At 51.8% G+C, this 11,578-nt stretch overlaps 1 long non-coding RNA gene across 1 annotated transcript; it reads right to left on the bottom strand.

The window, feature by feature from the left end:
* Positions 1 to 101: 101 nt before the first annotated feature.
* On the bottom strand, positions 102 to 11,115 carry LOC116755756. Its single transcript, XR_004350452.1, has 5 exons — positions 11,056 to 11,115; positions 8,206 to 8,282; positions 7,789 to 7,918; positions 6,583 to 6,664; positions 102 to 365 (listed from the first exon to the last, which is right to left on the bottom strand). It is a non-coding gene; the product is annotated as an uncharacterized LOC116755756 (long non-coding RNA).
* Between the last annotated feature and the right edge of the window lie 463 nt (positions 11,116 to 11,578).

Raw genomic sequence — 11,578 nt, 5'->3', positions numbered from 1 at the left:
TGTAAATAGAGCTGCAATGAACATTTTGGTACATGACTCTTTTTGAATTTTGGTTTTCTCAGGGTATATGCCCAGTATGCACGGGCAATTTTAAGACTCATTTCCCAACAGGAAAAGGAATTAACCAAAGGCTCAGCATGCCGTGCTGGAACAAGATTAGGGCCTGAAGCAATCCTGCGGTTTTGTGGCCAGCTCACAAGAAAGCGAGTTGAGGAAAGGAGCTCAGGGGCACTGTCATTCACATACCTGCAGACTTATAAATGACAGAAATCGTACAAAAATATATTGAATTAAGGCTGCGAAGAGGACTTGAAAGTGGGGCAGAATTGCTGGAATCCGATTTCAGGAGGTAGACGTGAATTGCTCTGAAAGCATAAGAGAAGTGGCAGAACCTCGTCAATGAAGCACTTGGCCAAAAAGGGCATATGCATTTTTTCCAGGGCCATCATTCACGGGAGTAGGAGGCTCCCAGCATGCTCCAGTGGCCAACAGAGGGCCCACGTCGCCAAGGCGATGTGAGCTAGCCAGGCAGGAGTGACCTGACATCAGAGGGCCCACCTCACAGAATGGTAGGGAACCCAGCCAGGATCAGACTCTCCCCAGAGGGCCCACATCACCAAGGTGATGGGAACCAGGCAGGAGTGTCCTCACACCCGTGGGGCCACATCATCAAAAGTTGAGGTACCCAGCACATGTGGCCTCAAACCAGAGGACCCACATCACCATGGGTTTCGGAGTGAGGCAGGCAGGATTAACCTCACAACACATGTCCCATTGTATACAAAAGGTGTGGAAACCAGCAGTTGGATCTTCCTAGCAGGCGGCCCAGAGCACTGAGGCTATGAGATCCAGGCCGGCATGAACTCACAACAGAGGGCCCTCATTGTGATTCTGTAAGCAACCCAGCCGTTGTGACCTCAGAGCAGAAGGCCCACATCCCCATGGGGAAGGGAAACAAGCAGGAGTGTCATCGCAAGAGTGGGCACACATGAAAAAATGTGGGGAGCCCAGCAATTAGTGCCTGATGCCAGAGGGCCCTCATCACCGAGGGGCGGTGGCTCCCAGCCAGCTCCGACTGCTACCAGAGGGGCGACGTCGCCAATGCGGAGTGCGACAACCAGGCAGGAGTGACCTCAGAGCAGAGGGTCAACCTCACAGAAGTGTGAAGAACCAAAGAGGATCAGATTCTCACCAGAGGGCCCACATCACCAAGGGAATGGGAACCAGGCAGGAGTGTCCTCACACTAGTGGGGCCACATCACCGAAAAGTGAGGGACCCAGCACACGTGGCCTCAAACCAGAGGACACACATCACAAGGGAGCTGGGATTGAGGCAGGCAGGAGGAGCCTCAAAACAGAGGGACCATAGAATTAAAGAGGTGAAGAATCCCGCAGTTGGAACCTCCCAGCAGGCGGCCAGGAGCAGCGAGACTATGGGATCCAGGCCGGAGTGATCTCACACCAGAGGGCCGTCATCATGAAACTGTGAGCAACCTAGGCGTTGGGATCTCAGAGCAGAAGGCCCACATTCCCATGGGGTTGGGAACCTGTCAGAAGTGTACTCGCACCACAGGGCACACAGCAGAGAATTTAGGGAACCCAGGAGTTAGGGCCTGACGCCAGAGGGCCCTCATTACCAAGGGGAGGAGACTCCAATCAGGCACCAACACCCAACTGAGGTCCCACGTCGCCAAGGTGACGTGTGACAGCCAGGTAGGAGTGACCTCACCGCAGAGGGCCTACCTCACAGAAGGGTGAGGAACACAGCCAGGATAAGACTCTCACCAGAGGGCCCACATCACCAAGGTGATCAGAACCAGGCAGGAGAGTCTTCACACCAGTGTGGCCACATCATAGAAAGGTGAGGAACCCAGCACATGTGGCCTAAACCAGAAGACCCACATCTCCAAGGGGCTCGGAATGAGGCAGGCAGGAGTAGCCTCACAACACAGGGCCCATAGAATAAAAAAGCTGAGGAATCCAGCAATGGGAACCTCCCAGCAGGCGGCCAAGAGCACCAAGTCTATGCGATTCAGGCCGCAGTAAACTCACAGCAGAGGGTCCACATCATGAAACTGCGAGCAACCCAGCCATTTGGACCTCAGAGCAGAAGGTCCACATCCCCAAGGTGTTGGGAGCATGGCAGGAGTGTCCTCGCACCACTTAGCACATATCAGAAAATGTGGGTACCCAGCAGTTAGGGCCTGACGCCAGAGGGCCCTCATCACTGAGGGGAGGAGGCTCCCAGCATGTTCCAACTACCACAAGAGGGCCCACGTCACCAAGGCGGGGTGTGCCAGCCAGGCAGGAGTGACCTCACAGCAGACGGCCCACCTCACAGAAGTGTGAGGAACCCAACCAGGATCAGACTCTCACCAGAGGGCCCATATCACCAAGGGGACAGGAACCAGGCACGAGTGTCCTCACACCAGTGGGGCCACATCACTAAAAGATGAGGAAACTGGCACATGTGGCCACAAACCAGAGGACCTACATCACCAAGGGGCTGGGAGTGACACAGGCAGGAGGAGCCTCCCAACACAGGGCCCAAAGAATAAAAAAGGTGAGGAACCCAGCAGTTGGAACTTCCCAGCAGGCGGCCCAGAGTACAGAGGCTATGGGATCTAGGAATGAGTGAACTAACACCAGAGAGCTAACATCAGGAAACTGTGAGCAACCCAGTCGTTGGAACCTCAGAGCAGAAGGCCCATATCGCCATGGGGATGGGAACATTTCACGAGTGTCCTGGCATCACTGGGCTCACATCAGAAAACCTGGGGAGCCCAGCAGTTAGAGCCTGACGCCAGAGGGACCTCATCACCGAGGATAGGAGTCTCCAAAAGGATCCAACTGCCACCAGAGGGCCGACGTCACCAAGGCAATGGGAGCAAGCCAGGCAGGAGTTACCTCAGAGCACAGGGCCCACCTCACAGAACGGTAAGGAACCCAGCCAGGATCAGACTCTCACCAGAGGGGCCACATCACCAAGGGGCTGGGAAACAGGCACGAGTGTCCTCACACCATTGGGGCCACATCATCGAAAGGTGAGGGACCCAGCACACGTGGCCTCACACCAGAGGACACACATCACAACGGGGCTGGGATTGAGGCAGGCAGGAGGAGCCTCAAAACAGAGGGCCCATAGAATAAAAAAGGTGAGGAATCCCGCAGTTGGAACCTCCCAGCAGGCGCCCAGGAGCAGCAAGCCTATGGGATCTAGGCCGGAATGAACACACATCAGAGGGCCCTCATCATGAAACTGTGAGCACCCCAGCCGTTGGGACCTCAGAGCAGAAGGCCCAAATTCCCATGGGGTTGGGAACCTGACAGGAGTGTACTCGCACCACAGGTCGCACATCTGCAAATTTTGGGAGCCCAGGAGTTAGGGTCTGACGCAAGAGGGCCCTCATTACCGAGGGACGGAGACTCGCAGCAGACACCAACTCCCAACTGAGGGCCCACGTCACCAAGGTGATGTGTGCCAGCCAGGCAGGAGTGACCTCACCGCAGAGGGCCTACCTCACAGAAGGGTGAGGAAACCAGCCAGGATAAGACTCTCACCAGAGGGCCCACATCACCAAGGGGATCGGAACCAGGCAGGAGGGTCCTCACACCAGTGTGGCCACATTATAGAAAGGTGAGGAACCCTGAACATGTGGCCTAAAACAGGGGACCCACATCTCCAAGGGGCTAGGAGTGAGGCAAGCAGGAGTATCCTCACAAAACAGAGCCCACAGAATAAAAGTTGTGAGGAATCCAGCAGTTGGAACCGGCCAGTAGGCCGCCCAGAGCACAGAGTCTATGGGATCCAGGACACAGCGAACTCACAGCAGAGGTCCCACATCATGAAACTGTGAGCAACCCGGCGGATGGGACCTCAGAGAAGAAGGCCCACATCCCTATGGGGATGGGAACCTGACAGGAGTGTCCTCGGCCCACTTCCACGAATCAGAAAATGTGGGAACCCAGCAGTTAGGACCTGAGGCCAGAGGACCCTCATCACCGAGGGGAGGAGGCTCCCAGCAGGCTCCAACTGCCACCATAAGGCCGATGTCACCAAGGCGGGGTGTGCCAACCAGGCAGGAGTGACCTCAGAGCAGAAAGCACACCTCACAGAAGTGTGAGGAACCCAACAAGGATCAGACTGTCACCAGAGGGCCAACATCACCAAGGGAATGGGAACCAGGCAGGAGTGTCCTCACACCAGTGGGGCTACATCACCATAATTTGAGGGACCCAGCACACGTGGCCTCAAACCTGAGGACACACATCACCAAGGGGCTGGGAGTGAGGCAGGCCAGAGGATCCTCAAAACAGAGGGAACATAGAATAAAAAAGGTGAGGAATCCCACAGTTGGAACCTCCGGCAGGCAGCCAGGAGCAGCGAGGCTATGGGATCTAGGCCGGAGTGAACTCACACCAGAGGGCCCTCATCATGAAACTGTGAGCAACACAGCCGTTGGGACCTCAGAGCAGAAGGCTCACATCCCCATGGGGATGGGAACCTGGCAGGAGTGTCCTTGCACCACTTAGCACGAATCAGAAAATGTGGGAACCCAGCAGTTAGGGCCTGAGGCCAGAGGGCCCTCATCACCGAGGGGAGGAGGCTCCCAGCAGGCTCCAACTGCCACCATATGGCCGACGTTGCCAAGGCGGGGTGTGCCAGCCAGGCAGGAGTGACCTCAGAGCAGAGGGCCCACCTCACAGAAGGGTGAGGAACCTAACCAGGATCAGACTCTCACCAGAGGGCCAACATCACCAAGGTGATGGGAACCAGGCAAGACTGTCCTAACAGCAGTGGGGCCAACATCACCAAGGGAATGGGAACCAGGCAAGAGTGTCCTCACACCAGTGTGGCCACATTATAGAAAGGTGAGGAACACAGCACATGTGGCCTCAAACAAGGGGACACACATCACGAAGGGGCTGGGAGTGAGGCATGCAGGAGGAGACGCACAACCGAGGGCCCATAGAATAAAAAAGGTGAGGAATCGAGAAGTTGGAAACTCCAAGCTGGAGGCCCAGAGCACTGACACTATGGGATACAGGCCAGAGTGAACACACAGCAAAGGGCCCACATCATGAAACTGTGAGCAGCCCAGCAGTTGGGACCACAGAACAGAAGTCCCACATGCCCATGGGGATGGGAACCTGGCAGGAGTGACTCGCACCACTGGGCACACATCAGAAAATGTGTGGAGCCCAGCACTTAGGGCCTGACACCAGAAGGCCCTCATCACTGAGGGGAGGAGGCCCCAGCACGCTCCAACTGCCACCAGAGGGTCCACGTCGCCAAGGCGACGTGCGCCAGCCAGGCAGGATTGACCTCACAGCAGAGGGCCCACATCATGAAAGTGTGAGCAACCCAGCCGTTAGGACCTCAGAACAGAAGGCCCACACGCTCATGAGGATGGGAACCTGGCAGGAGTGCCCTCGCACCACTTAGCACGTATCAGAAAATGTGGGAACCCCGCCGTTAGGGTCTGACGCCAGAGGGCCTCATCACCGAGGGAAGGAGGCTCCCAGCAGGCTCCAACTGCCACCAGGGTGCCGAAGTCAGCAAGGCGGGTTGTGCCAGCCAGGCAGGAGTGACCTCAGAGAAGAGGGCTCACCTCACGGATGTGTGAGGAACCCAACCAGGATCAGAGTCTCACCAGAGGGCCCACATCACCAAGGGGATGGGAACCAGGCAGGAGTGTCCACACACCAGTGGGGCCACATCATCAAAAGATGAGGAACCCATCACATATGGCCTCAAACCTGAGGACATACATCACCATGTGGCTGGGAGTGAGGCAGGTATCTGGAGGGGCACATTTAACTCTAATTTCCCACCAGGAAGAGGAATTAACCAAAGGCTCAGAGTGCCGTGCCGGACCCTGATTATGGCCTGAAGCAAACCTGCAGTTTTGTGGCCAGCTTACAAGGAAGCGAGTTAAGAAAGGAGCTCAGGGGCACTGTAATTCACAAACCTGCAGAGATAAATGACAGCTATTGGCAAAAATATATCGAAGTAAGTCTGCAAAGAGGACTTGAAAACGAGGCAGAATTGCAGGAATCATATTTCAAGAGGTAGATTGGAATTGCATTTAAAGCATATGAAAAGCGGCAGATCTTTGACAGTGATGCACATGGACAAAAAGTGCGTATACATTTTTCCTGAATATATTCAGGAAAAAACGCATATGAACATTTTGGCCAACCAAGCACTCCAGCAATGGAAATCCACACTACAATGAAGTCACATTTCCCATTCGTCAAAAAGGCCATCTGAATAAAGTGTAAAAACCAGAAACACAGGACAGGCCATGGAGAACAGGGAGCCGTGTTATGCTGATGGGCGGGATGTAAATTGCCAACAGACACTCTGGAGATGTTCATGGTGTATCCTGAAACATCTAAAAAACAAAGCTACAGAGCCTAGGGCACTTCCACTTTTGGCCCTATAGCTTAGGAAAATTAAAATCAACAAGACACAGCCAACACAAAATTTAGGGCTGCTGTGTTTACAAGAACCTCGAGTCCAGTACAAATTAAATATCCCAGAAAGAAAAAAATGGATAAAGAAGTTGTGCTACTTACGTACAACGGAATATCACTCAGCAGTGAAATCAATGTCATCAGGCCTGTAGCAGCAAATTGAGTGGATTTAATTATGATGATTCTAAGAGAAATATGTCACACAAAGAAAGATAATTATCATAAGATATCACTAATAGAGGGAGTGTAAACTTGGCTACACATAAACTGAATTACAAAACCGAACAGAGTCTCACATTTAGATAAAAACCTTATGCTTGCTTAAGGGGAAAGTTGAGTTGGGCTGCTGTATAAAAACAGATTGAAATTAGCACACATACCATTCCATAAGCCAAATACGTAATAAACAAGACCTACTCTTTGCTCAACGAAATAGACTCATCCATGGTGTATCACCTCACACCTATTAGAATGGGCATCATCAGAAAATCTACAAACAACAAATGCTGGAAACGGTGTGGAGATAAGGAATCCTCTTCCACTATTGTTGGGAACGTAAATTGATACAGTCACTGTGGAGAACATTATGGAGTTTCTTATAAAACTAAGAATAGAATTACCATATGATACAGCAATCCCTCTACTGGGCATATACCCAGACAAAACCATAAATCAAAAAGAGACATTCACCACAATGTTCATTGCATCACTATTTACACTATCCAGGAAATGGAAGCAACCTAAATGCCCACAGACAGACGAATGCATAAAGATGTGGTACATATATAAAATGGAATATTACTAAGCCATAAAAAGGAATGAAATTGGGACATTTGTAGAGACGTTGATGGATCTAGAGACTGTCATACAGAGTGAAGTAAGTCAGAAAGAGAAAAACAAATCTTGTATATTAATGCATATATGTGGAACCTAGAAAAATTGTACAGATGAACCGTTTTGCAAGGCAGAAATAGAGCAACACATGTATACAACAAACGTATGGACAACAAGGGGGGAAAGCTGTTGGGGATGGTGGTGGGAGGAGTTGAGATATTGGGATTGGTATGTATACATTTATATGTATAAAGTAGATAACCAAAAACAACCTGCTGTATAAAAATATAAAATTAAATTCAAAATACAAAAATAAAATTAAAAAAAGTAAAACAGAAAAAATATTCTTCCCTTCACATACATGTATTTATATGAATAAATTATTTCCATGCTTATATCTGTAAATACACAAAAGAGGAATAAAATCTACCTTGAACCAAAAACGAAAAAAAGATAAAAAAGAACAGAACCCACCAGTTACACAGAGGAAAACCGTTTCAGGGCACTTGCTCCAATTGCAAACAATTCTGAAGTTGGTCAGTGGTGGGGAATCATCTCCCATTCAGCCAGCATGCTCCTCGCAACAAGCGTCCTCACTGCAAAGCTGGGGGACCGTGCCGAGGTATCTGTGAGTAAACGTGGGCCGAGCCCCAGGCCAGCTGCTGCTGAAATGTTCCCACCCTTCCAAGGCTAAACACCTGAATATGTACAAGGACTTGAAAACCTAGAGGAAGGGCCATGGAGCCACATGAGGGACAGCATGCCAGCCGACTTGGTGCCTGCAGGCCAGCCAGGATGGTCCTGGCCCTGGGTGCTCTTCTGGAAGCTCTCCATTTCCCTGCCTGAGATACCCCTGCTGTCCCGGCCCCCACTGCTTTCTTCCTTCCTCACCTGTGCCCAGGGAGAAATTCCAGCGGCAGGTGTGGGTGACACATCCTCTTCTTTAGCAGGTAGCATCTTGGCAACTGCTGCAGAAAGTCCAGCAGAGCCCCACTCACACTGGGACACCCACAAAGCCGTGGCCTCTCACTCCCTCCCACCAGCCCAGCCCCGAGACTGCTGACAGGGCAGAGAAAATGGCGTCAGGCACAGCTGCAGGGGCTCTTGCTGCCTGGAGCGGTGTTTATATTGATCTCAACCCAGGCACACCTGGGGAGGGCTGGCCGGCACGGTCAGGCTTCCCAAGCCAGCCAATAATCACCCCTCAGGGGCTCACAGTTGCTGAAAATGGAACTTGCTGAATTGGCCAGGTCCAAGGAACAGGTGTGGGCTCCTGAGAGTCAGGATAGACAAGGGGCTGCAGCTCTGGCTTGTTTTCTAATTATATTATCTGGCCCATGAGTGGGAGACAACTTCAAGAAAACCCTCTCCTAATGAGAGGAACCCAGGAGTCAGGGAGAGGAGGGGTGGGTGGTGGTTGGAGACAGAGGCCTGGTGCCCCGGGTGCAGTGGAAGTCTCTGGAAGACCAGGTGGAGGAGGCCGCACAGAGTGATGCCCAGGGTCACAGACCTGTCAGAGCTGCTGTTTGTTAGTTCAAGTCCTGCTCTGAGGTGCTCTGTGTCAGATCTGAGCGACAGGTGAGCTGGGAGTGCTCTGCAATGAGGGCTATGTGCACGGTTCCTGTGTGCCCAGCCCTGCCAAGGTACCTGCAAGGGTAGCTCTGTATCCTGGGAGGGGCCTGACCACGGGAGCCCCATGGACTGCAGAGGACCTGCCCAGGGAATCCCATATCCTGGGAGGGGCCTGAACACGAGAGCCCCGTGGGCTGGGGTGGGGGTAGGGTACCTGCCCAGGTGAGCTCCATATCCTGGGATTGGCCTGACCTCGAGAGCCCCATGGGCTGCTGGAGTCCTGGTAAAGGATGTCAGGACAGTCAGTGAAGCCACTGAGGATATACCTCCAGTAGTTCCTAAATCCTACACCCTGCTGGTCATTCTACCAACCACCAGGACTTGGTATTCTGTATTAGTCTTCACTGATGCCTTCTTTTGTATTCCATTAGTCCCAGAGTCACAAGAAATTTTGGCTTGTGAGTGACAGGACTCAACATACAACTAAAACAATACTTCCAGGCTGTCTTGCCCCAAGGGTTCAAAAATTCCCACACCATCTTTGGGGAAAGCTCAGCTAAAGACCTAAAAGTTCTACCTCTGGAAAAGGAAACACTCCTTCAATATTCAGACGACATTCTGATCGCCAGCCCTACTAAGGAGGCCTCAGAACTACCAAGCCAATAAAGGATAGAAGTTGTCCACGAAAAAGCTCAAGTATCACAGACTACGGTGACCTGCCTGGGCTTCATTCTCACAGAAGGTCGGAGAAGCCCATCCCAGGAAAGGGAAGAAACAATTTACAGCCTTACCCCTTTCTGAAACTAGAAGACAGCTTAGGGGTTCCTGGGGAAGCCAGGGTTTCCTGCCTCTGGATCCCTAACTACAGTCTACTAGCTGGGCCTCTATATGAAACACTGAAAGGAAAAGATGATGATCCTTTTGAATAGAATCCAGAAGTGGCCTTTCAAGAATGGAAAGAGCAGTCAATTCAGACCCTTGCCCTGGAACTCCCTAATTTAGCTAAACCCTTTGACCTTTACATTCCTGGTGAAAGGTGAATCGCCATTGGAGTATTAGTGCAAAAACTGGGACCACTTGAAATGGAACAATGCAAGAATGCCATCCAGGTAGGATAAACTATGGTCACCAAGGGGCTTGGCCCACCGCCACATCTGGCCAAGATACTGGTGGTATCTGAAAACCTGGAAATCAGCAGCCCAAAAGGCCACCTCCCTTCTAAGGGAAACGGACCCCACGTGGTGATCCTAACCCCCAACCATGCCCTGAAGTTGCAGGGTTTGCTCCGTGGGCACACTGACCTCGATTGAGGAGGCCCTCCAACTCCAACCTCCAGAGAGATAACCGGGGGCAACGGGGCACCATGACGACCCGTGTGACCATCACTTGACCTGGAGTTTCTCTCATAAAACAACAAGAGTGTGTCCCAAAAGAGTAGACTACTGCTTGCAGTACTTACTGTACCCAGAGGGGAGCTAATAATCTTGGCGGGGGAACCGTATATCATGCTGTCACCATAGAAAAGCCTACAGACACCCTGATGATGGTGGCCAATAAGACCGGCTGGACTCCTGTTTACTTCCAAAGGCTCTTGACTCAGTGACCATCATGATCCTTCATCACCACTGACCCTGGACTGTCTGGGAGCTGAGCGGGCAGGATCCTGACACCTGGTGCTGTTTTTACGTTAATTCAGGGGCCTAATGGAAGAAAGCGCAGACTGTTGGTCAGAGCATCTAGGCTGGCAGAAACGGTCAGTCAGAGCATCTAGGCTGGCAGAAACGGTCAGCCTAAGGTGGCCGAACAAATGTGGGGCGGAGTGAAACTGGACCTCACAGCGCCACTGCACATCTCCTTTCTGGACCCTTAAAGGTCATTAGAATCTATAACACTTCCAATACTGGTGCTCAGGTGGACGAGCAGGGAGGCAGGAGGCCTGGGGACAATCAACGTCACCTGGAGGCTGCTGGGGAGAAGTTCTGACCCTCGCCCACGGGTATGAAGCCTCCTAACTCAGCACTCAGCAGTTACAGAAGAAGGGTCTGCACCCGCAGCACTCCAAGAATGAGGAAAGGGACAAAAGGCAGAAGAGAAGTTTGTCCCAGGCAAAGCCCCTTAAAAATGCCTGGGAGATAAAAATAGAATCTGGGCAATAAAATAAAGTCTAACCATTTTTATCCTTTGTGCTTTGTCTAATTTCAGGTGCTCCTAGGGTCCCGCATACAGAGGTTCCACACCCGGCACTTCAGACCAGATTTCCTAGAGCAGAATGGCTCGATGACACTTCAGCTCCTGGGGCCCAGTTCAGACTCCGTGACATAGAGCCTGAGCTGCAGCCAACCAGGTCCTCGAGAGCTCAGCCCCCTCCCTCCCAGTGACTCTGACAGGATCTCTACACAGCAGCCCAGCCCACAGCCCACAGGGTAGCACCTCTCCATTCTCTGATCAAAATATAAAGTTTCCTTTGCTTTTGAACCAAACTCAGTCTCGATCTATTGGCTCCAATGACACTGGGCAGGGGGACACTTGTTGGCGTCCACTCTGGAGGATCAGTAACAGAAATTGAGAACATTGTAACTTCAATGAACAGATGTGTGAGCCAAACTGTAATTAACATAGAACAGTGTATAAGGCTCGGGTAAAATAAGATGTTTCTAACACTTCCATTTGATATTTCCATCACTTTCTTATA

The sequence above is a fragment of the Phocoena sinus genome, chromosome 6 (genome assembly GCF_008692025.1).
Source record: "Phocoena sinus isolate mPhoSin1 chromosome 6, mPhoSin1.pri, whole genome shotgun sequence".
Lineage (NCBI taxonomy): Eukaryota > Metazoa > Chordata > Mammalia > Artiodactyla > Phocoenidae > Phocoena > Phocoena sinus.
The sequence above is the reverse complement of the archived record's forward strand: the minus strand, read 5'-3'. Positions and strand labels throughout refer to the sequence as shown.